Source organism: Odocoileus virginianus, chromosome 23 (genome assembly GCF_023699985.2).
Source record: "Odocoileus virginianus isolate 20LAN1187 ecotype Illinois chromosome 23, Ovbor_1.2, whole genome shotgun sequence".
Taxonomy (NCBI): Eukaryota; Metazoa; Chordata; class Mammalia; order Artiodactyla; family Cervidae; genus Odocoileus; species Odocoileus virginianus.
The window spans coordinates 34,266,040-34,292,619 of record NC_069696.1 but is presented as its reverse complement, the minus strand read 5'-3'; the positions used below and the strand labels follow the sequence as shown (position 1 = coordinate 34,292,619).

The window sequence follows — 26,580 nt, the reverse complement described above, 5'->3', positions numbered from 1 at the left end:
TACTCTTTTGATGAGATTCTTCTTGGATCTTTGTTTTCTTGTGCAGATCTTTGATTTTAGTTCAGGTCCAAACTACTTCCTGCTGAAATTTCTGCAACAGCCTTCTAGCTTGTCTTCTAGCCAGGTTTGTTCTCCTTTAGAGAGTCCTGTGTGTATCCTCTCCAGACTAAACTACCTAAAGCAGAGTGCTTTTCCCACATTCGTTTCTCTTTTGTCACACCAACGTTATATTTTGTTATTGGAACATTCTCCCATGATGTTGTTTTTTCTCCCATGACCTGCAAATTAAATCCCACTCATAAGTCAGTCCCATGTTTCAGATAAGCACTCCAGAGCACACAATCATTTCCTTTTCAGAACAGGTAGTGCAGCTGTTTTAAGTATTTCTCGCTTTAGCATTCATTTATTCTCTAATTGGTTCATATTTTATAATTCTGTCTTTCGAGCCACAATGGCCAAAAAAAATTTGTTTCTTCTCTCCAGCATTTTGCTTAAGACCACAGTTCTTCATAAATTCTTACTGCGTGTGTGTATGCTCAGTTAAATCCAACTCGGTTCGACTCAAGGCATGGTAGCCCACCAGGCTCCTCTGTCCATGGAATTCTCCAGGCAAGAATGTTGGAGTTGGTTGTCATGCCTTCCTCCAGAGGATCTTCCTGAACCAGGGATCAAACCTGTATCTCTTATGTCTCCTGCATTGGCAGGCGAGTTCATTACCATTAGTGTCACCTGAGAGGCGCTACCTGAAAAAGAGACGACTGCATCTCTTCTTACAAAGCTGGTCATAGTGAACCTATTAGTAAAATTGGATAGCAGGAGTATAACTGAAGAGTAAAAAAGGTAAAAACTGTGATATTTGCATGGCAACACACCCCATCCAATCAGTCAGTTCAGTTCAGTTGCTCAGTCATGTCCAAATCTTTGCAACCTCATGGACTGCAGCACACCAGGCTTTCCTGTCCATCATCAACTCCTGGAGTTTACTCAAACTCATGTCCATTGAGTCGGTGATGCCATCCAACCATCTCATCCTCTGTCGTCCCCTTCTCCTCCTGCCTGCAATCTTTCCCAACATCAGGATCTTTTCAAATGAGTCAGTTCTTAGGACCAGGTGGCCAAAGTATTGGAGTTTCAGCTTCAACATCAGTCCTTCCAATGAATATTCAGGACTGATTTCCTTTAGGATGGACTGGTTGGATCTCCTTACTGTCCAAGTGACTCTCAAGAGTCTTCTCCAACACCACAGTTCAAAAGCATCAATTCTTCAGCATTCTGCTTTCTTTATAGTCCAACTCTCACATCCATACATGACTACTGGAAAAACCATGGCTTTGACTAGATGGAACTTTGTTGGCAAAATAATGTCTCTGCTTTTGAATATGCTGTCTAGGTTGGTCATAACTTTCCTTCCAAGGAGCAAGTGTCTTCTAGTTTCATGGCTAAAGTCACCATCTGCAGCAATTTTGGAGCCTCCCAAAAATAAAGTCTCTTACCATTTCCATTGTTTCCCCACTTATTTACAATGAAGTGATGGGACCCGATGCTGTGATCTTAGTTTTATGAATGTTGAGTTTAAGCCAGCTTTTTCATTCTTCTCTTTCACTTTCATAAACAGGCTCTTTAGTTTTTCTTCACTTTCTGCTATAAGTGTGGTGTCATCTGCATATCTGAGGTTATTGATATTTCTCCCGGCAATCTTGATTCCAGCTTTGGCTTCATCCAGCCCAGTGTTTCTCATGATGTACTCTGCACATAAGTTAAATAAGCAAGGTGACAATATATAGCCTTGACATACTCCTTACCCAATATGGAACCAGACTGTTGTATGATGTCTGGTTTTAACTGCTGCTTCTTGACCTGCATACAGATTTCTCAAGACGCAGGTAAGGTGGTCTGGTATTCCCATCTCTTGAAGAATTTTCCACACTTTGTTGTGATCCAAACAGTCAAAGGCTTTTGCATAGTCAATAAAGCAGAAATAGATCTTTTTCTGGAACTCTGTTTTTCAATGATCCAATGGATGTTGGCAGTTTGATCTCTGGTTCCTCTGCCTTTTCTAAATCCAGCTTGAACATCTGGAAGTTCATGGTTCATGTACTGTTGAAGCCTGGCTTGGAGAATTTTGAGCATTACTTTGCTAGTGTGTGTGATGACTGCAATTGTGCAGTAGTATGAACATTCTTTGGCATTGCCTTTCTTTGGGATTGAAATGAAAACTGACCTTTTTCCAGTCCTGTGGACACTGCTGAGTTTTCCAAATTTGCTGGCATAGTGAGTGCTACACTTTCATAGCATCATCTTTAAGGATTTGAAATAGCTCAACTGGAATTCCATCACCTCCACTAGCTTTGTTTGTAGTGATGCTTCCTAAGGCCCACTTGACTTCACATTCCAGGATGTCTAGCTCTAGGTGAGTGATCACACCATCGTGATTATCTGGGTCATGAAGATCTTTTTTGTATAGTTCTTCTTTGTATTCTTGTGACCTCTTCTCAAAATCTTCTGCTTCTGTTAGGTCCATACCATATCTGTCCTTTATTGTGCCTATCTTTGCATGAAATATTCCCTTAGTATCTCTTACTGTGATGAAGAGATCTCAGGTCTTTCCCATTCTATTGGTTTCCTCTATTTCTTTGCTTTGGTCACTGAGGATGGCTTTCTTATCTCTCCTTGCTATTCTTTGAAACTCTGCATTCAGATGGGTATATCTTTCCTTTTCTACTTTGCCTTTAGCTTCTCTCTTTTCACGGCTATTTGTAAGGCCTCCTCAGACAACAATTTGCCTTTTTGAATTTCTTTTTCTTGGGGATGATTTTTATCATGGCCTCCTTTAGAATGTCATGAACCTCCATCCATAGTTCTTCAGGCACCCTGTCTATCTGATCTAATCCCTTGAACCTATTTGTCACTTCCACTGTATAACTGTATGGGATTTGAGATATTCCCTACTTTCTTCAATTTAAGTCTGAATTTGGCAATAAGGAGTTCATGATCGGAGCCACAGTCAGCCCCTGGTCTTGTTTTTGCTGACTGTATAGAGCTTCTCCATCTTTCGCTGCAAAGAACATAATCAATAGCAGCAGCTGCTGTGTGGTGCAGGAGTAACTTTGAGGAGATACCCCATATCCAAGGGCAAAGGAGAATCCCCAGCAAGACAGTAGGAGGGGTAAAGTTGCATTTAGAATCAAGTCCTATGCCCACTAGAGAAGCTCAAAGGGCTCAAACAAACCTTGTGTGCACCAGGACCCAGAGACCCCACAGAGACTGAGACAGAACTGTTTCTGAGCATCTCCTATGGAGGTACAGCTCAGCAGTAGACCTCTGCAGGGGCAGGGGCTCTGGGTGCAGCAGACCTGGGAAAGGCATAAGCCCTCTTGGAGGAGGTTGCCTTTAACCCCACCATAGAGCCGCCAGAACTTACACAGGACTGGGGAAACAGACTCTTGGAGGGCACAAGCAAAACCCTGTGCACACCAGGACCCAGGAGAAAGGAGCAGTGACCCCACAAAAGACTGACCCAGACTTGCCGGGAGTGTCCAGGAGTCTCTGGCAGAGGCGCGGATCGGCAGTGGCCTGCTGCAGGGTTGGGGGCACCGAGTGTAGCAGTGTGTGCATGGGACCTTTCGAAGGAGGTCGCCATTATCTTCATTACCTCCACCATAGTTTAGCATCAAGTCAAATAGCAGGGAGGGAACACAGCCCCGCCCATCGACAGAAAATTGGATTACAGATTTACTGAGCATGGGCCCTCCCATCAGAACAAGACTCAGGTTTCCCCTCAGTCAATGTCTCCCATAAGGAAGCTTCCATAAGCCTCTTATCTTTCTTCATTAGAGGGCAGACAGAATGAAAACCACAATCACAGAAAACTAACAAATCTGATCACATGGACCACAGTCTTGTCTAACTTAATGAAACTATGAGCCATGCTATGTAGGGCCACCCAGGACAGACAGGACATGGTGGAGAGTTCTGACAAAACGTCGTCCACTGGAGAAGGGAATGGCAAACTATCCTATCAAGGACGACACAAAAAGTTAGAGGAAATGTTTTTTGACTCTTGGTTTCTAATAAATCCTAGATTCCCTATTTCAGTGGATGAAGTAGCAGGGTTCAAGCCCCCACATCACTGAGGTTCGGGCAAAAGACTGCCCTGTCTAGCTTGTGGCTATTCAGTGCTAATAAGCCGAGCGACAGTAGATGGCAGGATCCCTGGGTCAGGAAGATTCCCTGGAGGAGGGCATGGCAACCCAATCCAGTATTCTTGCTTGGAGAACCCCATGGACAGAGGAGGCTGGTGGGCTACAGTCCATAGGGTCACAAAGAAACAAGCACAACTGAAGCGATCTAGCACACATGCACAGTGTAACATTTACCTTAAGATCTAATAGAATTTTATTTGCAAAGAATCTTATGAAATGCCAGGTGGAAACAGAATCATTTCCTTCCTATTAGATGGGCTTCTTAAAAAAAAAAAAATAACTCTAGCTAGCTAGCTATCATCCATCCATTCATCCATCAAACCGATCTCAGCCCACTAAGCTACGATATGATTGAAACATTACCTGTGCACATCTTTCAAACAAGGAGAAAGAAAAAGAAGCAGAGAGATACTAGAACAAATCAAAGTGACAAGTGGATCCAAGCCATAGTGAAAATATCTGTGTGATTCAGGGCTGACCAGTGCAAAAGTCCCCTCATCCTAAGTAAACAGGATGAGAGTGCCCTGCGTTGGGGATGCTAGCTTAGCTGCCTCAAGGGTGCCCCCTGCTGGCTGTTACTTGGGGGATTCCCACACAGCACTACTTTTGTATGAATCAAAACATTCCCACAGTAACCACCAGAATCCTGTATCTGAGAGAATGAGAAAGTGGTGAAGTATTAGTACATACATGCATGCGTGTTCAGTCGCTTCAGCCATGTCAAACTCTTTGTGACCTGATAGACTGTAGCCCACCAGGCTCCTCTGTCCATGGGATTCTCCAGGCAAGAATACTGGAGTGGGTTATCATGCCCTTCTCCAGGGGATCTTCCTGACACAGGGATTGAACCCATGTCTCACGTTTCCTGCATTGGCAGGAGGATTCTTTACCTTTAGTGCCACCTGGGAAGCCCATATTAGCACATATCTACACCTAATTTCTGTTAAGCTTCCAAGCAGGGAGTGAAAGTGGGAAGTGAGGAGCTATGTGATACAGAGGAATTCTAATATTCTTGTCCAGTTGTGAGAGTCAGGTGCTATGGCTGAAAATACCTTACTATTCTGAGTCAAATATGTTTCCAAAATTCCTTGGCCTGGCACACGAGGTTATTTAAAAATCAGATGAAACCTGACTTTTCTGCCTTCTCTCTTTTTTCTCCTCCTACACTAACTTTTTACAGCAACCAAACAAGCTTTGATTCTTTACACTTTCTTTCCTTCTCAGAGGCACCCTCTCTCCTCTTTTATGCCTGTCTAGTCGACCTTCTTTAGAACCTCCCCAGATGGCCCTGATAAGCAGGAAAGTTTGCAAACTACTGGCCTACCCAAGGCCCAAATCAAGTTTGACTTCATCCATGACCCCTTCCCGGGCTATTCTGGGATCCTGGCACATCTCCCTCTAACCATCCCCTCAGCTACAGTTTATATCAATCCTTGGCACATAATCATTGATTGCCTCATGTCATTTCATCTGATGATCTCTTTTTATTCTTACTTAGCACCTTCACTGTTCTTTCCCTTCCTTAAATGTCTGTGTGTCTTAATCCCCCAATTAGAGGTGAAAACAATGAGAGTTGAATCCCACTGTGTTTTCCTTTTAGTTAGGGATCAAGAAATATGTTCACTGCCTGGAAGAGGTCAGAGACACCGAAGCAAAGCCAAACCATTATTTAAGCCACACAGCCAAAGGCAAGCTTTGCAGGAGAGCTGCATGCCCCGCAGTGCCCTGAGGTTTAGCTCTCAGGGTCTGCGCCCTCTTGCCAAGTTGCATACAAACCAGAGTTTAGGAAATTCAGCACAGTTTCTCAATCAGTCTTAGTTCTGATGAGGCAAGAATCTGCATTAGGCAAACTCAGGTGTCACTTTTTGAATATTGTGTCTTCATGTTCTGAGTGTCAAACCTTATAGAAACATTGCAACAACCTGAAAGGGTTCAAGTAATATATAAAAGCTGCTAAGATCCAAGACTCAAACTGTGTTGAAAGAAAGACACCTTGGTCCAATTCTGCCCAAGGGTGAGGACCACTGGATCCTCTAGTGATCCACTCCCAGGTTTTGGGAAACAAGTCAGACAAACAGGTAGCGTGGGACTGTTCTCTTTGGGTAAGAATGTGCTTTCATGGAACATGCTTCCCAGTGATGCCTCCCAGTATAAACTTAAAGGAAGCACTATCATTTATAAAACTGCATATTTATCAGGCTTCTACTTTCAGGATGTGCTATCATTAAAACACCATCCTTGGCACTAATCAAAGCAAAGGGAATTTATTTATTTTTTTAAATAAGCTTTTTATAATGGACATTTGGTAATCACAAGTCAGTAAAACAGAATACAGGTTTCTTTTTAAGACAAATCAAAATAAGAATCAGGAAGTTCTGGACTGCTAAGTCTCTGTTTGCAGCCTCCTTTAGCATCCAGCTATGGTACAGCTGCTCTTTCCTGGAGACTAAGACTTACGAGAATACCATGGGTCTCTGAGTCCCTTTAAGACCTAAGGATGCTTTGTGTTCTGCCTTTTATATGAGATCCTTTGTGTTTGGCCAGTATCATTATCTCATTCAGATTTAAAGAATCATATGGGGCTTCTTCGCTTCATTGATCCCCTTTTATTCACAGCCTTCTCTGTACCTATCGGTATCACTTGGCTATTCTTTCTCTATGTACTTACCAAAATAGCGAGAGTTTAAAATATGGCATAGATTTTGAGATCTACATTTCATTCATCTTTTTTCCCCTGTCTAGTCATTCAATAAACACTGAGTATCAAACCTTGTAGAAACACTGTGACAACCTGAAAGAGTTCAAGTAAGCCATAAAAGCTGCTCAGATCCAAGACTCGAAATGTGTTGAAAGAAAAGCACCTTGGTCCAACTCTGCATAAGGGTAAGGACTACTACAAAGTGAAAATTTATTCCTTTCAGATCAGCAGAATAACTAGTGTAAAAAAGGCAAAAATCAGAAATAAATGAAAAAGAAACGAAGGAGACTAGAGCAAAAATCAACAAAACTCAAAGCTGGTTCTTTGAGAAGATAAATAAAATAGACAAGACAGCAGCCAGACTCATCAAGAAAAAAAGGGAGAAGAATCAAATCAATAAAATTATAAATGAAAATGGAGAAATCACAAGAGACAACACAGAAATACAAAAGATCACAAGAGACTACTATGAGCAATAAAATGCCAATAAAATGGACAACCTGGAAGGAACAGACAAATCCTTATAAAACTATAACCTTCCAAAACTGAACCAGGAATAAATAGGAAATCTTAACAGTGCTTAACACCACAAGCATATAAATCAAAACTATAATAAAAATATCTCTCAACAAATAAAAGCCTAGGACCAGATGGCTTCACAGGTGAATTCTACCAAAAATTTAGAGAAGAGCTAACACCTATCCTATTCAAACTCGTTCAGAAAATTTCAGAGGAAGGTAAACTCCCAAACTCATTCTGTGAGGCCACCAGCACCCTAATTCCAAAACCAGAAAAAGATGCCACAAAAAAAGAAAACTACAGGCCAATATCACTGACAAACATAAATGCAAAAATACTCAACAAAATTCTAGCAAACAGAATCCAACAACATATTAAAAAGATCATACATCATGACCAAGTGGGTTTTATCCCAGAGATGCAAGCATTCTTTAATATTTGCAAATCAATCAATGCAATGCACCATACTAACAAATTAACAAATCTCAATAGATGCAGGGAAAGCCTTTGAGAAAATTCAACACCGAGCTACAATCAAAACTGTCCAGAAAGCAGTCATAGAAGGAACATACCTCAATGTAATAAAAACTATATACAAACAAATCCACAGCAAATATTATTCTCAATGGCAAAAAACTAAAAGCATTTCTTTTAAAATTAGGAACAAGACAAGGGTGTCCACTGTCACCACTATTAGTCAACATAGTTTTGGAAGTCCTAGCCACAGCAATCAGAGAAGAAAAAGAAAGAAGAGGAATCCAGATGGGAAAAGAAGAAGTAAAACTCTCATGGTTTGCAGATGACATGATCCTCTATATAGAAAAGCCTAAAGATGTCACCAGAAAAATCACTAGAGCTGATCAACAAATATAGTACAGTTGCAGGATATGAAATTGATACACAGAAATCCCTTGAATTCCTATACACTAACAATGGAAAAACAGAAAGAGAAATTAAGGAAACAGTCCCATTCACTATTGAAATGAAAAGAATAAAATACTTAGGAATAAATTTACCTAAAGAAACAAAAGACCTATATATAGTAAACTATAAAACACTGATGAACGAAATCGAAGATGACACAAACAGATGGAGAAATTCATGGATTGGAAGAATCAATATAGTGAAAATGAGTATACTACCCAAAGTAATCTAAAGATTCAGTGCAATCCCTATGAAGCTACCAACAGTAATTTTCACAGAACTAGAACAAATAACTACACAATATGTATGGAAAAAAAAAAAAAAAAAAAACAACACCAAAAAATTCGAATAGGCAAAGCAATCTTGAGAAAGAAGAATGGAACTGGAGGAATCAACCTTCCTGATTTCAAACTATACTGCAAAGCTACAGTCATCAAGACAGTATGGTACTAGTAAAAAAAAAAGAGAGAGAGACATATAGATCAATGGAATGAAATACAAAGTCCAGAGATAAATCCACACACATATGGATACCTTATCTTTGACAAAGGAGGCAAGAATATACCATGGAGAAAAGACAATCTCTTTAACAAGTCATGCTAGGAAAACTGGTCAACACCAGTAATGAATGAAACTAGAACACTTTCTAACACCATACACAAAAATAAACTCAAAATGGATTAAAGGTCTACATATAAGACCATAAACTATAAAACTCTTAGAGGAAAACGTAGGCATAACACTCTCTGACATAAATCACAGCAAGATCCTCTATGACCCACCTCAGAGAGTAATGGAAATAAAAACAGAAATAAACAAATAGGATCTAATTAAACTTAAAAGCATTTGCACAATGAAGGAAAACTATAAGCAAGGTGAAAAGACAGCCTTCAGAATGGGAGAAAATACTAGCAAATGAAGAAACTGACCAAGAATTAATCTCAAAAATACACAAGCAGCTCGTGCAGCTCAATACCAGGAAAACAAACAACCCAATCAAAAAGTGGGCCAATGAACTAAACAGACATTTCTCCAAAGAAGACATACAGATGGCTAACAAACACATGAAAAGATGCTCAACATCACTCCTTATTAGAGAAATCCAAATCAAAACCACAATGAGGTATCATCTCACATCTGTCAGAATGGCTGTCATCAAAAAGGTCTACAAACAATAAATGCTGAAGGTGTGGAGAAAAGGGAACCCTCTTACACCATTGGTGGGAATGCAAACTGGTACAGCCACTATGGAGAACACTGTGGAGATTCCTTAAAAAACTTGAAATAGAACTGCCATATGACCCAGCAATCCCATTGCTGGGCATACACACCAAAGAAACCAGAACTGAAAAAGACACGTGTACCCCAGTGTTCACTGCAGCACTGTTTACATCAGCTAGGACATGGAAGCAACCTCGATGTCCATTGGCAGACAAGTGGATAAGGAAGTTATGGTACATATACACAATGGAATGTTACTCAGCTATAAAAAATAACACATTTGAGCCAGTTCTAATGAGGTGAATGAAACTAGAGCCTATTAAACAGACTGAAGTAAGTCAGAAAGAGAAATACCAATACAGTATATTAAGGAATATATATGGAATTTAGAAAGATGATAAAGATGATCTTATATGCAAGGCAGCAAGAGACAGAGATGTAAAGAAGACTTTTGGACTCTGTGGGAAAAGGCGAGGGTGGGGTGATATGAGAGAATAGCACTGAAACATGTATATTACCATATGTAAAATAGATGATGAGTGCAAGTTCAATGCATGAAGCAGATCATTCAAAGCCAGTGCTCTGGGACAACCAAGAGGGATGGGGTGAGGAGGGAGGTAAGAGGGGGATTCAGGATGTGGGGACACATGTGCACCTGTGGCTGATTCATGTCAAAGTATGGCATAAATCACCACAGTATTATAATTATCTGCCAATTAAAATATATAGATTAATTACCCCCCCCAAAAAAGGGCAAAGATTTGTATAGCACATCAGTGCACTGAACATTACCAGGCCTGTTCTGTGCTGAGAACAGAGAAAATAAAATTTCATGCCAAGTTTACAGATCTCTCTCCACTACCCCTGAAATCTGTGCAATGATATGATTCAGGTCTAGGAGAGGACACAGGAGCAACATTTCCTGAAGGTAGTAAAATGCATAAACTTTTACTACCCAATCCCAGGATCCCAGGTACTCATATTTATAATTAACATAATATTATAAAGGAGTGATTGGTATGATTCTGTCAAGGAAAAAAAAAAGAGAGAGAGAGAGAGAGAGAGACTTTGTAAAAGTCCACAGCAGCTATGTAGCTACACAAGCTCACCCCAGGGCCATTGCACAGACTTTTCCTTCCATGGAGGACACAGTTCACAAAGCTGGTTCCTGTCTTACCCTTCAGGTGTTAGATTAAATGCCACATGCCCAGAGAAGCCCTCCTGAACACCCCATGTAATAGTAACGAGTATGTTTCCTTCTCTCAGATTCATGTAAATTTCCTTCACAAAATTTATGATAATTTTCAGCTGTTTCCGTTTGCATATACTTTGTCAGATATTCCATTAGAATATCAGGTCTTCACTGTCTCTCCAGTGCCAAGCTAGTCCTAGCTTAGAGGAGACATTTAGGAAAAAAATGAGGGAGAAAAGCAAAGGACCTAGTTCTTATATGAAGAACAAATTCATTTCTTTTTTTATACACAGATGTTTTCCATTTGTTCTATGCCCAAGAAACAAATTGCTGTGAATTGACTGCACTGTTTGTCAAGTCACTGATTACAAAATTAAGCTGGGCCTTATCACTCTAGATTCTATTAAAAGATTATACTTTACCTCTGTCATATTTTCTAACTCAAAGTCTTCTGAAATTTGTAAGGTGCTGATGGTGATCAAGGTCCCACCCAGTTATAACCTTTATTCCTGCATTTACACAGTTCTCATGAAGGCTAAAAAAAAAAAAATATTGTGGGAACTGCAATAATTTTAGTAATCTCAGAGGTGGATAGTCATATAAACCTAATGCAACTGCCATAACTTAGAGATTGTCATTGGAGAAGGAAATGGCAACCCACTCCAGTGTTCTTGCCTGGAGAATCCCAGGGATGGAGGAGCCTGGTGGGCTGCCGTCGATGGGGTCACACAGAGTCGGACACGACTGATGTGACGCAGCAGCAGAGATTGTCATGGGGCCCAAGGGTTAAGTCTGCAGACACTTCCCACAAAATAAGATTCATACTAGGAGCTTACTCTTGGGTGATATCCCCATGGCAACCTAAAAACCAAGGAAATTTCCTGCCTAGGTAATAATTCTTTGCAAAGGAGGGTATATGTACAGCATGAATTACTTTCCTGAAAAAATGATAAAGGTGAAACAATTGTAAAAGAGCAACTATACTTCCATTTATTTTTCTGTGGTTCAAAGAGGAGATTTCTCCTCTCTTTCTCGGGGCTGCCCTAGGAAGTGGCAGCCATCTCCTGCTTGGCATTACTGCCGCTCTCAGACCCCTCCTGAAGCCCAAAATCAGGGTCAAAAAGAGGACCAAAGAGCTCATCCAGCAACAGTCAGGCCGATATGTCAAAATTAAACAGAACCAGCAGAAACCCAGAGGCACTGACAACATGGTGAGCAGGAGAGTCAACGGCCAAAGATCTTGATGTCCAACATGGTTATGGGAGCAACAAGAAAACACAGCGATTGTGGCCCAGTGGCTTCCGGAAGTTCCTGGTCCACAACCTCAAGGAGCTTGAAGTGCTGCTGATGTGTAACGTCTTCCAGTGCCGGGACTGCTCACAACGTCTCCAAGAACCCCAAAGCCTTTCTGGAAAGAGCAGCCCTACTGGCTGTCACAGTCTGCAATCCCAACGCCAGGCTGCGCAGCAAAGAAAATGAAGAGAGGGCTACTGCACAATTTTGTTTATGTTAATAACACCATAAAACTCGGGGGGGGGGGGGGAGGCGATTCCTGGCTTGTCAGAATAGAATGTCATACAAACCAAAGGCCACAGCTTTAGACCAAAACTTCACCAACATTAAGTTTTGCTAAGTATTTCTCTTCTCTGTAGAGTACTGAATATCACCTATCAGTTCTTTCTTCAAAAGTCATCTTTGAAATGAATTACAGAGTCATTCATACTATCTGTCCCCACGAATTCTCAGGGTCTAATGTATAATTTAACCAAAAGAGCATCCACTTTCTGTAAAAATATTACTTAGATCTTTTTCTTTTATGCTTTTCAGATTTTCCATGAAGATTTATCTAGAATGGATTTGGGGTCACTGCTTCACTAGAAAGTTGTAGACAGCTCATGACAGAACTTGGTTTTTGATTTAAAGAAAATAAATGAGGTCTTCCCTCATATTTCAGTTTGTAAAGAATCCACCTGCAATGCAGGAGACCCTGGTTCGATTCCTAGGTTGGGAAGATCCCCTGGAGAAGGGATAGGCTACCCACTCCAGTATTCTTGGGCTTCCCTTGTGGCTCAGCTGGTAAAGAAGCTGCCTGCAATGCAGGAGACCTAGGTTTGATCCCTGTGTTGGGAAGATCCCCTGGAGAAGGGAAAGACTACCCACTCCAGTATTCTAGCCTGGAGAATGCTATGGACAGTCTGTGGGGTCGCAAAGAGTCAGACACGACTGAATGTCTTTCACTTTCACTTTCTTTCACTTTCAAAATAAATGAAGTTCTCAAGAGTGTTGAACACCAATCTACTTATCAGCTAAACAAATAAATGTTCATTTGAGAATACAAATAGCTCCTTGAATGGTCTCAAATGTTCTGTCTTTATCATCTGTGTGCACCAAAATGCCCACCCATCTTTTACTTGGAGAAAATAAACTGTAACCATGAGATGATTTTCAGAAGGCATCAGATATAGACTTTGGACCAGATAGACCTGAGTTTGCATTTTGATTCTGAGTTTGCAGTACTTCCTTGGGGGATACTCTAGGCCCTTTTCAGTTTTCATTTTTCATATAGAAACTGATGACCTCATTCATACATACAGCTTCAACCACCACCTATACGATCTTAAGTCATTAAATTAGCTACAGCCAGACTTTCCTGCCGAGCACTAGACTCATCTCTAATTGGGTTTTACACAGTTCACCTCTGATGGTTCAGTGGCACCAAAAACACAACAGATTAAAAAGATGAATTGATTCTCAATCCTGATTAACAGCACTACCACCACTTTATAACTCAAGCCAGAATGTGAGAATTATCTCTATGTCACTTACTCTCCACAAAACATCAATCTATGGATCCTGGAGATATGCCTCAATTAACCTCTTTCCTGTATTTCCCTGCTATGTTCTCAGTGCAGCTGTTTGGGACCTTAGTGTGTGCTATGCTCAGTTACTCAAGTCATGTCTGACTCCTTTTGCAACCCCATGGATTGTTAGCTCACCAGGCTCCTCCATCCATGGGATTTCCCAGGCAAGAACACTGGAGTGGGATGCCATTTCCTTCTCTAGGGTATCCTCCTGACCCAGGGATCAAACCCGCATCTCCTGCATTGACAGGTGGATTTTTTTTAACACTGAGCCACCAGGGAAGTCAATTCTAACAACTAAAGATGTTGGGAATTATTCATGTGCTTATTGGCTATTAACATCAAGCTTTCATATTAGATGTGTGTGTGTATGTTCAGTTGTGTCTGGCTCTTTGTGGTTCTATGGACTGTACCCTGCCAGGCTTCTCTGTCCATGGGATTCTTCAGGCAAGAATACTGGAGTGGTTTGCCCTCCTCCAGGGGATCTTCCAGACCTAAGGATTGAAGCCATGTCTCCTGCATTGGCAGGTGGATTCTTTACCACTGAGGCATCTGTAAATCCCCTTGGGACCTCAATGGTCCCCTCCAATTCCCTGTCACCTTTTCTGTTAATGTCGTACATCGTACCTCCATCTAGCTTCCAGTGGGATCTTTGTGTATATCACCAGATCACTCTCTCACTGAAGCTTCTTCAGTTTTTATATCCTGTTAATGTGATTCACAATGAAATTTAAATTCTCAATTGTGGTATAAAACAAGGCACTGTAAGTGAGCTGATCTTGGCATGCTATTCCATTTCAACTTCTACCATTTGTGCTAACATATCAGACACTTCAGTCATACACATGATTTTTGGCTTCCTTAACAGGCCCAGCTCAACCCCTCAGATTGGGTCAGTGGTGTTTCCTGGAACTTCATTGTATTTACCAGGGGACTTTTCAATAGTTTCCAAATCTGTCTTTCCCTTAGAATTTAATTTAAGTACCTTGAGAAAGGGGATATAATTTTATCTTTATATCTCTAGTGTTTGCTACTCAGAATAATTGTTTGACAAGTAGATGGGTGAATACATAGGTCAAAGAGAAAGGAAAGGGAGGATGTTATGAACTTCAAATTATTCTGAAAGATCAGGAAAGGTGAGGAGCATAAAGAGGTAGGAAAGAAAATAGTGGCTGTAATACAGTCCATATGTTTAGATTTCAAAATCAATCAGACTTTATAACCAAGTAGGTAGAAGTGTAGCATTGATTGCATCATTATTTTACAAAGACATTTAACATTTTTATGCTTCAGTTTTTTTAAATCTTCAAAAGAGGACAAATTACTACAAAGCACTAGTACTCTAAAACCTGTATCAAAGTTATGGATAGATATTGGTGATAATACTTAGAGGAAAGGTGCTCTGATATTCAAATGTAAAAGAATAATGGGAGAGAATCCAATTTGTCTTTACACAATGCTATTTCAAAACAGTAAGCATAAATCACTGCAGATGGTGACTGCAATTCGAAGACATGAAATTAAAGGACACTTGCTCCTTGGAAGAAAAGCTATGACCAACCTAGACAGCATATTAAAAAGCAGAGACATTACTTTGCCAACAAAGGTCCATCTAGTCAAAGCTAAGGTTTTTCCAGTAGTCATGTACGGATGTGAGAGTTGGACTACAAAGAAAGCTGAGCACCAAAGAATTGATGCTTTTGAACTGTGGTGTTGGAGAAGACTCTTGAGAATCCCTTGGATGGCAAGGAAATCCAACCAGTCCATCCTAAAGGAGATCAGTCCTGAAAATTCATTGGAAGGACTGATGCTGAAGCTATAACTCCAATAATTCAACCACCTGATGGGAAGAACTGACTCATTTGAAAAGACCCTGATGCTGGGAAAGATTGAAGGCAGGAGACAAAGGGGACGACAGAGGATGAGATGGTTGGAAGGCATCACTGACTCGATGGACATGAGTTTGAACAAGTTCTGGGAGTTGGTGATGGACAGAGAAGCCTGGTGTGCTGCAGTCCATGGGGTTGCAAAGAGTCAGACATGACTGAGTGACTGAACTGAACTGAACTGAACTGAACTGAAACATAAACAGGAAACTCTCTAAGCATTAGTTTTTCTGCTATTTTCTTTTGAAGTTTGTTATTTTGAAAGTACATAGATGTTCACAGCTATAAAGAGGCAGCAATGTAACATCTATTTGAAGTATATGTAATGTCACCATTGTGGTTGTTGTTCAGTCACCCAGTCGTGTCTGACTCTTTGCAAACCCCTGGACTGCAGCACGCCAGGCCTCCTTGTCCCTCATCACCTAAGGTCATACCCATTGCATTGGTGACATCATCCAGCCATCTCATCCTCTGAGAGCTTCTTCTTCTGCCCTCAATCTTTCCCAGCATCAGGGACTTTTCCAATGAGTCAGCTGTTCGCATCAGGTGACCCAAAATACTGGAGCTTCAGCTTTAGCATCAGTCCTCCCAATGAGTAGTCAGGGTTGATTTCCTTTAAGATTGACTGGTTTGATCTCCCTGCAGTCCAAGGGACTCTCGGGAGTCTTCTCCAGCACCACAGTTCAAAGGCATCAATTCTCTGGCGCTCTGTCTTCTTTTCGGTTCAGCTCTCACAACCACATGTGACCACTGGGAAGACTATAGCCTTGACTATAGGGACCGGCAGGGTAATGTTGGCTGAGTGAGGTCTCTGTTTTTCAACACAGTTATGCTGTATCAATTACTTCATATATGTACAAACAAGGGAGATGAATTTGGGGCTTGTAAAAATTATCTTGCATTAAGTCAGATTTTATTTTGTCTCAAATTCAACAACTCTGTTTGAATGCCATCATCAGCAGAGCCTTATGATGGAATATATCATTGTTTAAATGAACATCCATAGAGTTTTCGAAAAACTTGACTGTCCATACCATTAGTTTGAGTTATAATTAAACCATAAGGCTGACAACTGCATGTCATAATTTCAAACAGAGATATTTTAAAATGCACTTAGGGGAGAGGAGAGGAGAGGGTGGGATGTATGGAAAGAGTAACATGGAAACTCACATTACCATATGTAAAATAGATAGCCAATGGGAATTTGCTGTGTGGCTCAGGAAACTCAAACAGGGGCTCTGCATCAGTCTACAGGGGTAGGATGGGGAGGGAGATGGGAGGGAGGTTCAAAAGGGAGGGGATATATGTATACCTACGGCAGATTCATGTTGAAGTTTGACAGAAAACAACAAAATTCTGTAAAGCAATTATCTTTCAATAAAAAAATAAGAAGAAAAAATGAATAAAATGCAGTTAATTAAAAGAAAACTTTTAGTTTTAAAAGTTTACTGAGTCTATGTTTTGTTTAATTTGTATCTTCCTCTACAGTATCATACATTCAAGGGATGCTCAATAAATTGCTTAGGCAAATTATTAAACCTTCTAAGTCTCATTTTTACTCATCAAAGAGATGGGATTAATACTCATATCAAAAGGTGTTGGAGGATTACATGAGATAGTGCTTTGCACTGTGTCTGGTACATAGTAACCAGTCAATCAAAGGTTGCTATTATTATGTGTATATCTGATCCTGGTTAAAGGGCTATTTTATCTTCAACATAGTCATAAAAATCTAAAACTGTGCATCTCAAATGTCAGTTCCATAAACGGGGAGTAACTAAACACAAAGCCAGGTTCAGAGACAAACTGGAAACTCACAAACTGAACCAGCCAGTAAGGAAACACTGCAGACTAAGTAGCTTATGAAACAAATTCTTGCCCTTTGGAATATCTTTTTATCTACCATGCAGGATAAGGTTAGTATGTAATAACAGTTTACATTATAGGTCTAAGGCAAATAAATGTTGCTTCACGAGAGTTTTTCTCTCCATCAAGGATTTTCATCAGGTCTCCCACAGACCTATGACTCCAAGTAGATCAAGGATCACCGGCCTAGACTATTGCAAGCATAGAAGGTAGTTTATCCTTCTTATAAGCAAATTTAAAAATAAACTTTTAAAAGGTTTCCTCCCAATTCTCCTCATATTTTCAGGTGTATTCTGAATATTCTCTCTGTGTATATTTTTTTGTCTCTTCTCAGCAGAGACACAGAACTGTTGTCTACAGTCATTCAGAACTGATCTCAACTTTGCTACTGTCCTATCCATCCATTAAACCATCATTTATAGCAATTTTCTCTGCTGTGACCAATATGCCACCTTATTCATATTATTTTCCTTTTAAATGATGATATGGAAGAATAAGGTCAGTGTCCCGGATAGAAGATGAGAACTTATAAACAATAGAAGATTCACTATCATTCAGTTTAGAGAAATAATTGAAAGTGATTGCAGATAGTGAACAGTAAAATTTTCTTAAAATACTATGAGTTAAAATAGTTTATCTCCACAAAAGATGAAATTTATTGATCTGAAGAAATCATCAAAAAGGTAAGTTGAATCTCAGGCTAAAAAATCAAGGACTGGATTTGTCAGAAAGCTTACCAAATTTTCTAATGTCAAAGAATGTTTTCAGGGAAAATATCATGAACAGAAGGAAAGAACAAGAATTTGTAGATTTTTTTCCTCCCAACAGTGATCAAACGGGAGAGACAAAAGCCTGACATTATGGAAGCCAGAAGGGTTTGTGCTATTGTGGGACAGGATTCTGCTTAGACTTCACTGCCTCATTTTATATGATCCACTTCACAAGTATTCACTGCATGTTGCACTAATTTCATGTTTGTTTGGACCCAAACATGGACCTAAACAATCTTTCTTTGGACCCAACATACCAGTCTGCTTCATGTTTGAATACAGATGTCTTTTATGCCTTACCCCTCCCTCTTCCCCTTCCCTCTCTCATCTGGGCATGCTGATAAGAAAGCCTAGGTGCTTTGTCACCAACAGTAAGTGTAAATCATGCACTAAAACCCTCACTCCAAGCCTCAGCCCCTAACTACCACAAAAACTCGAAGCTGGTCTCCCTCCTTTCACAGTTCTTTCAAGACATTTCAGATCAGCTTGAGAGACCTGTACTGCTCTCCCCAGAAAGCTTCATTATGGGAATAATAAACCTTTCCATACTTTCTTTTTTTTTTAGTTTTTTGTGAGTTATATTTTAAATGACTATATCCTCATTTTCTTTTCTTTTTTTTTATATTCTCATTTTCAAATGACATCAACTCAAAAGTTTTAAATGCTGGATAGAAAGAATGAAAAATGCCAATATTTTGAATAATATTTTAATTTAAATGCGATTTCAATTTTAGTGTATGTGCTGCCAAAGTGAGCACTTAAATGTGATTTCAAATGTGAACAAGAACAATTTGATACAGAAAAGATTCATTCATTATGAATTTGCTGCTGCTGCTAAGTCACATCAGTCGTGTCTGACCCTGTGTGACCTCATAGATGGCAGCCACAAAGCACCCCCGTCCCTGGGATTCTCAAGGCAAGAACACTGGAGTGGGTAGCCATTTCCTTCTCCAGTGTGTGAAAGTGAAGAGTGAAAGTGAAGTCGCTCAGTCATGTCCGACTTGTCCATGCGTTCTTGGTGTATGTGTATGTGTGTGTGTGATGATCAGTTTGGAAATCCAAATCAAATTTTGAGTGGGGATCCACCTCAACTCTTTGGACTGGCCATAGCATCCAGTCACCAAGATACTGGAAGGAGGTTTCCTTGCAATGAAGACATAAAAACTTTAGTAGCTAGGAAAATAATCTGCACCCAATAGAAACATAATAAACAGGGATTCTACTTCATAGATCAGTTTCTTATGAGTTCATATACTGGAAATTCATTCCATTGAATCTAATCAATGTTAAAATGATATTACAACTCAATTTCAGAAACTGAGAAGCTAAGGTTAGTCTTTGGAATCTGGTAATCCCTCCAACAAATCATGACAATACAATTTCTCTTTTTATTTTATTTAGTGTAAGGAAACACAATTTTATTCCTCTAAGAAATAAAGCACATTTCATTTGAAGGAACAATTCTATTTTATGGGAGGGAAACTTAAATGCCTGCAGGGGGCAGTAGGTAACTTAAATGGAGCAGGTTGTAATACAAAGAATTACAACCCAGAATAATCTGGCTCTATTACATTTCCTATTAAAACTCTTTACTGTGCTTTAAAAAGGCATTGCAGTCAGATTTTGACCCTGTATTGTAACTGCTCATGTGAAAAGTTGCATAATAGGAATATCAGCATTTTAATTTCTTTGTTGTCAAACAGAAACAAAAACAAAAAGATTTTGGTATCTGCAATGTAGACACCAACTTACAGGAATGTATATAAATGGGAGGAAAATGCCACTGAAGGAACCAAGGCCTTTACTTCAACTCTCTCTTGCTTTGCATTTCCACTTTCATTTTTACTTTATTCTGACCAGACCCTTATTATTTCATTAATTGCTATAAAATCTGATAAAAATGGACTTCACTCCTGAAGGATATCCAGATGGTAATTTCAGTATTTTCAAATGTTTTTGAAAATAGCAAAGTCAAAATTTCATGGAATATTTTATGGAAATTTTGAGCAATTTGATAAAAATCTAAAAACTATTTGCTGAACTAGAAATCTGCAAAAACAGCTTTTTTAAAAAGAATTCTGTGATTCTATAGTTATCTAGAGCTAGGTTCAAATAATTAGTAACTAACTGTGGGACTGGGGAAAATTCATTAACCTCATCTGTCCTGTGGAGAATCTTGTGAGGATTAAATGAGATTGCATATACAAAGCATCCACCATACAGCCCAGAACAGGAAGTGCTTCATAAATGTCAGTTCCTTTCATTTCCAATCTCGTCTATGTGAGTCCTTTGAGTTTTGGTACTCTGAAATCTTGTAGGGTCTTCATAAGCCTAACGGTTCATATTACACAGAATACTCAAATCTGCAAAATCATAAAGAATAGCTTAATTGATTTAACTTGTACAAGCACAATGATGAAACAATAGTAGAAATTACAGTAGTTTGTTGATGCACCCATATTTGAATTTGATGTAATGAAGAAGGTGAAAGAATTAATGATGGTTATTTCTCACTTACGGCTACTCACTGATTGCTTTTCTTCCCTTGCTTTCTGACAAACCACAGAAAATCTACCTGCTTAGAGGCTGTGAAGACAAAGTTTCAATCAACCAATACAAATAGCTAAGCAAGGAGTACTCTCTATATGGGAATTCATTGCCTATCCTCAAAAAGCATCATTAACGCACTGATTCTACAGAAATAAACTCGGATGCTAGCAGGGAATGAGATTGAAAGCAATTAAGCTTTCTGCTTTCAACCTCCTAAGGGATCTTTTCAAGTTAATCTCCTTGAAAGCCTAAAACAAAGCCACTTACAAACACAGGGTAAATTCAAAAGCTTGTTAACACAATGTTAGGGGTAAATATGTAAATATATCAAAGGTAAAGTTTCAGTCCCCATAGCAAAATTATAACTTAGCCACTTAACACGTGTAGCAACCCAGAGTATCCACAACCAGAGGAAAACATTTCTTCAGTGGCTCTAGGCCTTTCTGTCTTTGAAAACTTTTGGCTATTATGCTGCATTTGTTTTGGCGTGTTTACTCACATTAAGATTTCAAAAGCATCACATTTAAATTCTACAATTGAAAGCTCTTCAAAAAAACTTGGCCTCATTTTTCAGTGGTGATGGCTTCAGCCACGTTCATCCTGAAATTGTTGTCCATTTCAGCCAGGGGCATTATAAATTCATCCATACACTTTTATGGAGAAATATTTATGATAAATCATCTTTGGAAGGCTGTTTTTATGCTATAGTGTAAGTCAGAAAGGCTTCACTGGTGGCTCAGCAGTAAAGAATACGCCTGCAATGCAGGAGATGTGGGTTCGACTTCAGGGTCAGGAAGCTCCCTGGAGAAGGAAATGGCATCCACTCTAGTATTCTTTCCTGGAAAATCCTATGGACAAAAGAGACTGGTGGGCTACAGTCTACGAGACTGCAAGAGTCAGACACGACTTAGTGACTAAGCAAAAACAACAATACGTCAGAAAATTTAAGAGTGTTCACCACGTAGCAAGGCACTTCCTAGGTAGCACAGTGGTAAAAAAATCCTCCAGCCAATACAGGACATGCCAGAGACGCAGGTTTGATCCACCGGTCAGAAAGAGCCCCTGGATTAGGAAATGTCAACCCACTCCAGTATTCTTGCCTGGAAAATTTCCATGGACAGATGAACCGATCTGGCTACAGTCCATGGAGGTCACAAAGATTCGGACATGACTGAGCTACTGAGTGAACGCACGCACACACACACACACACACACACACACCCCGTATAGTAAAAGAACTCAAAGTGGAAAATAACTAAAACTTAAGGGCTAAAACCAGTAAACCTTAACCAAAGCTGAGGGATGCATTTTTATGGAAACTACCAAAATAAAACAACAATGTAAATATGGGATAAATTTTAAAAGCAGGGGTATAAATGATTTTTTATTATACATATAGCAGGAAAATAAGAACATCAAATACAGTTTCATAGTCAGATGAGAATTAGTGATGTCTGAAATTGTCTTCACTGTATTCAAAACTCAGTGTAACAACTCAACATTATGCCAGAATCAGGATGGGAGATTGAATGACTAGTTTATACAATCAGAGTAAAGTGAGTGATTCTAGAATATCTAGAACAAGAGCCAACCAAATCCCCGGGAGGAGGACATGGAAACTCACTCCAGTATTCTTGCCTGGAGAATCCCATGGACAGAAGAGCCTGGAGGGCTACAGTCCATAGGGTCACAAACAGTCAGACATGACTGAGGTGACCTGGCATGCATGCCGGCCAAATATAGCCTGATGTCTACTTTTGTAAAGTTTTACTGAAGTACAGTCAAGCTTGTACTCTTACGTATCATCTATGGCTGATTTCACACTGCAGTGACCGGCACATGCAGTGGTTATGACAGATACCGCTGAGTCGGCAAAGCCTGAAATACTTAGGGGCTTCTTCCCTCGTGGATCAGATGCTTGGGAATCTGCCTGCAATGCAGGAGACCAGGGTTTAATCCCTAAGGAAGGGAACACATGTGTGTGTGCTAACTTGCTTCAGTCCTGTCCATCTCTTTGCAACCCTGTGTCCTGTAGCTGGCCAGACTCCCCTGTCCATGGGGTTCTCTAGGCAAGAATACTGAAGTGGGTTGCCATGCCCTCCTCCAGGGGATCTTCCCAATCCAGGGATCAAACCTGCATCTCTATGTCTCCTGCATTAGCAGGTGAGTTCTGGACCACAAGAACCACCTGGGAAACCAAGAGAAGGGAATACTTATACTTAAAATGCTTATAATATGGACTTCTACAGAAAATTCAACCAAAAAACTTAAATAAAAGCAGATGTAAAGATCCATTGTCTGGATAAACAAGGTCCTAGTGTATAGCACAGGGAACTATATTCAGTATCTTCTGATAGACCATAATGGAAAAGAATATAAAAAAGAATGTGTGTATATGTATAACTAAATCATATTGCTATACAGCAGAAATTAATATGAAATTGTAAATCAACAGTAATTCAATAAAATAATGGAAAACAATTCTATCACCTGAAATATACAACTCTCTTTATTTTGGCTGAGGAGAAGTTGACACACACACACACACACACAATGTACAGACTAGAAATGACCATTTATTTTGACCACTGTATGACAATAAAGTTGCCAAATTCCAACTAAAATGTGGATATATCATCCCTTAAAAATCCTGAGAAAAGTTGATACGAGTGCCTCTTTTTCATAATCTAACCATTGATAGAAAATCTGCCTTGCTGAATTTAAACATTTAACGTTCAAATGTCTTGTACTTGAAATCCAAATAGTAAAAACTATGTTTTTTACTTCAGGGGTATCTTTATTGAAAGTAGAAACAGAATTTTTATAAAAAAATAATTATATAATACCCCAGGCAAAATTTTTTATCGTTTAATAACTAAGTTTTAGAGAAGTGAGAGGAAGAATGGACAAAATAGTTATATTCAATATAGCATGAAAAAATGCTTAGTGACATGCAAAACTGATCTTGTAAAAAAAAATGGGCAAGAAATAAATAGTTTTATTAGCTGGAGGAAATGTGTGAATATTTGTGGAAGTTTCAGTAAGAGGAATTTAGACAAACTACGATTAGAAAAGAAAAACAGAGACCTAAGAACAATCAAGCTACAAAACATTCTGGAAGGAAGACTGGAAATTCATGTTCAGGTAATATTCTGAATAATGAAAGCAATTATGGCAAATGGCAAAACAATTGCATATTTTTCAGAAAAAAAAATTAAGCCTGGAATTATAAAATGTTTGATTTACCTTCAAATATTAAAAAAAATACTCAAGTGGCTCATACAGAAATCAATTTCCAGCTCCTTAGATGATCAAGAGGTACGAAATAACAACCAACATGGCTTTAGCTTTCTGAAAAACACATTTAGTCAGACAAATCTCATTTCTTTCTATGATACAGTGACAAGAATGGTAGACGGGGTCAATTGAGGTCTTTTACTCAGTTGCTAATGACATGTATATTGTAACAAAGGAAAAATTGTTTAGAAAAACAGACTCTCCAGGAGCTGCAATATGGAAGCCACTAGCTCCTGGTGACTATTATGTATTTGAAATGTGGCTAATCTGAATTGAGACATATTGTTAAGTGTAAATACATGACAGATTTTGATGATTTAGTATTAAACCCCAAAAATATCTCATTAATAATTACATTTTAATTACATATTGAAATGATAATGTCTTATATATTCTGGGTTGAATAAAATACATTATAAAATTAATTTCACCAGTTTTAAAATACTTAAATGTGACTATTAGAAAACTTAAAAGTACACATAGTTTGCATCTGTGGTTCAAATGTAGTTCTACCATATAGCCCTGTCTGAAATATGAACACTAAACCCAGAATGGAGAATCTTTTGTCCTGTTTGAGCATCACTTTATTCTATGTAACAGAGGGTGAGAAGACTGGGAGATTGGTGGGTAAGATGGGGCAGGAGAGTTCCTTGTTGGGCTATTGGGCTACCCTCTACTGCAGGGTAGTCTAGCATTTCTAGGCTCCACCCACTCATGCTTCCCCAACTCTAGTCATAACAGCCCAAGCCGTCCTTCTCATAGTTTCAAATGCCCTCAGTTCGGTTCGGTCACTCAGTCATGTCCGACTCTGTGACCCTATGGACTGCAGCACACCAGGCTTCCCTGTCCATCACCAACTCCCGGAGCTTGTGGAAACTCATGTCCATCGAGTCAGTGATGCCATCCAACCATCTCATCTTCTGTCATCCTCTTCTCTTTCTGCCTTCAGTCTTTCCCAGAATCAGGGTCTTTTCTAATGAGTCAGTTCTTCCCGTCAGGTGGTCAGAAAATATTGGAGCTTCAGCTTCAACATCAGTCCTTCCAATGAATATTCAGGACCAATTTCCTTTAGGATTGACTGATTAGATCTCAAGGAGTCCAAGGGACTCTCAAGAGTCTTCTCCAACACCACAGTTCAAAAGCATCAATTATTCGGTACTCAGCTTTCTTTATGGTCCAACTCTCACATCCATACGTCACTACTGGAAAAACCATAGCTTTGACTAGATGGACATTTACATCTGCTTTTATGTCTCTGTTTTTCAATATGCTGTCTAGGTTGGTCATAGGTTTTCTCCCAAGGAGCAAGCGTCTTGTAATTTCATTGCTGCAGTCACCATCTGCAGTGATTTTGGAGCCCAAGAAAATAAAGTCTGTCTCTGTTTCCATTGTTTCCCCATCTATTTGCCATGAAGTGATGGAACCGGATGCCATGATCTTAGTTATTTTGAATGTTAAGTTTTATGCCAGCTTTTTCACTCTCCTCCTTCACATTTATCAAGGCACTCTTTAGTTCCTCTTCACTTTCTGCCACAAAGGTGGTGTCATCTGCATAGCTGAGGTTATTGATATTTCTCCTAAGCAATCTTGATTCCAGCTTGTGCTTCATCCAGCCCTGCATTTCACATAATATTCTTTGCATATAAGTTAAATAAGCAAGATTACAGTGTACAGCCTTGATGTACTCCTTTCCCAATTTGGAATCAATCCATTGTTCCATGTCCAGTTCTAACTGTTCCTTCTTGACCTGCATACAGATATCTCAGGAGGCAGGTAATGTGGATGGTATTCCCATCTCTTGAAGAATTTTCCACACTTTGTTGTGATCCAAACAGTCAAAGGCTTTGGCATAGTCAATAAAGTAGAAGTAAATGTTTTTCTGGAACTCTTGCTTTTTTGATAATCCAACAGATGTTGACAATTTGATCCCTGGTTCCTCTGCCTTTTCTAAATCCATCTTGAATATCTGCCAGTTCTCAGTTCACATACTGTTGAAGCTTCACTTGGAGAATTTTGAGCATTAACTTTGCTAGCATGAGAGATGAGTGCAATTATGCAGTAGTTTGAACATTAGTTTGCATTGCCTTTCTTTGGGATTGGAATGAAAACTGACCTCTTCCAGTCCTGTGGTGACTGCTGAGTTTCCAAATTTGCTGGCATAATGAGTGAGGCACTTTCACAGCATCGTCTTTTAGGATTTGAAATAGCTCAACTGGAATTCCATCACCTCCACTAGCTTTGTTCGTGGTGATGCTTCCTAAGGCCCACTTGACTTCACATTCTAGGATGTTTGGTTCTAAGTGAGTGATCACATCATCATGGTTATTTGGGTCATGAAAATCTTTTTTTGTATCATTTTTCTGTGTATTCTTGCCACCTCTTAATATCTTCTGCTTCTGTTAGGTCCATACCGTTTCTATCCTTTACTGTGCCCATCTTTGCATGATGTGTGTCCTTGGTATCTCTAACTTGACGAGATCTCAAGTCTTTCCCATTCTATTGTTTTCCTCTGTTTCTTTGCATTGATTACTGGGAAAGGCTTTCTTTTCTCTCCATGCTATTCTTTGAAACTCTGCATTCCAATGGGCATATCT

At 39.5% G+C, this 26,580-nt stretch overlaps 1 protein-coding gene and 1 pseudogene across 8 annotated transcripts in view; one reads left to right on the top strand and one right to left on the bottom strand.

The window, feature by feature from the left end:
* Positions 1–12,269, top strand: part of LOC110146597 (large ribosomal subunit protein eL32-like) — a 30,600-nt pseudogene extending 18,331 nt beyond the window's left edge.
* The window catches only part of FAR2 (fatty acyl-CoA reductase 2), a 169,723-nt gene that overhangs the window by 102,272 nt on the left and 40,871 nt on the right, over positions 1–26,580 (bottom strand). The window lies entirely within an intron of this gene.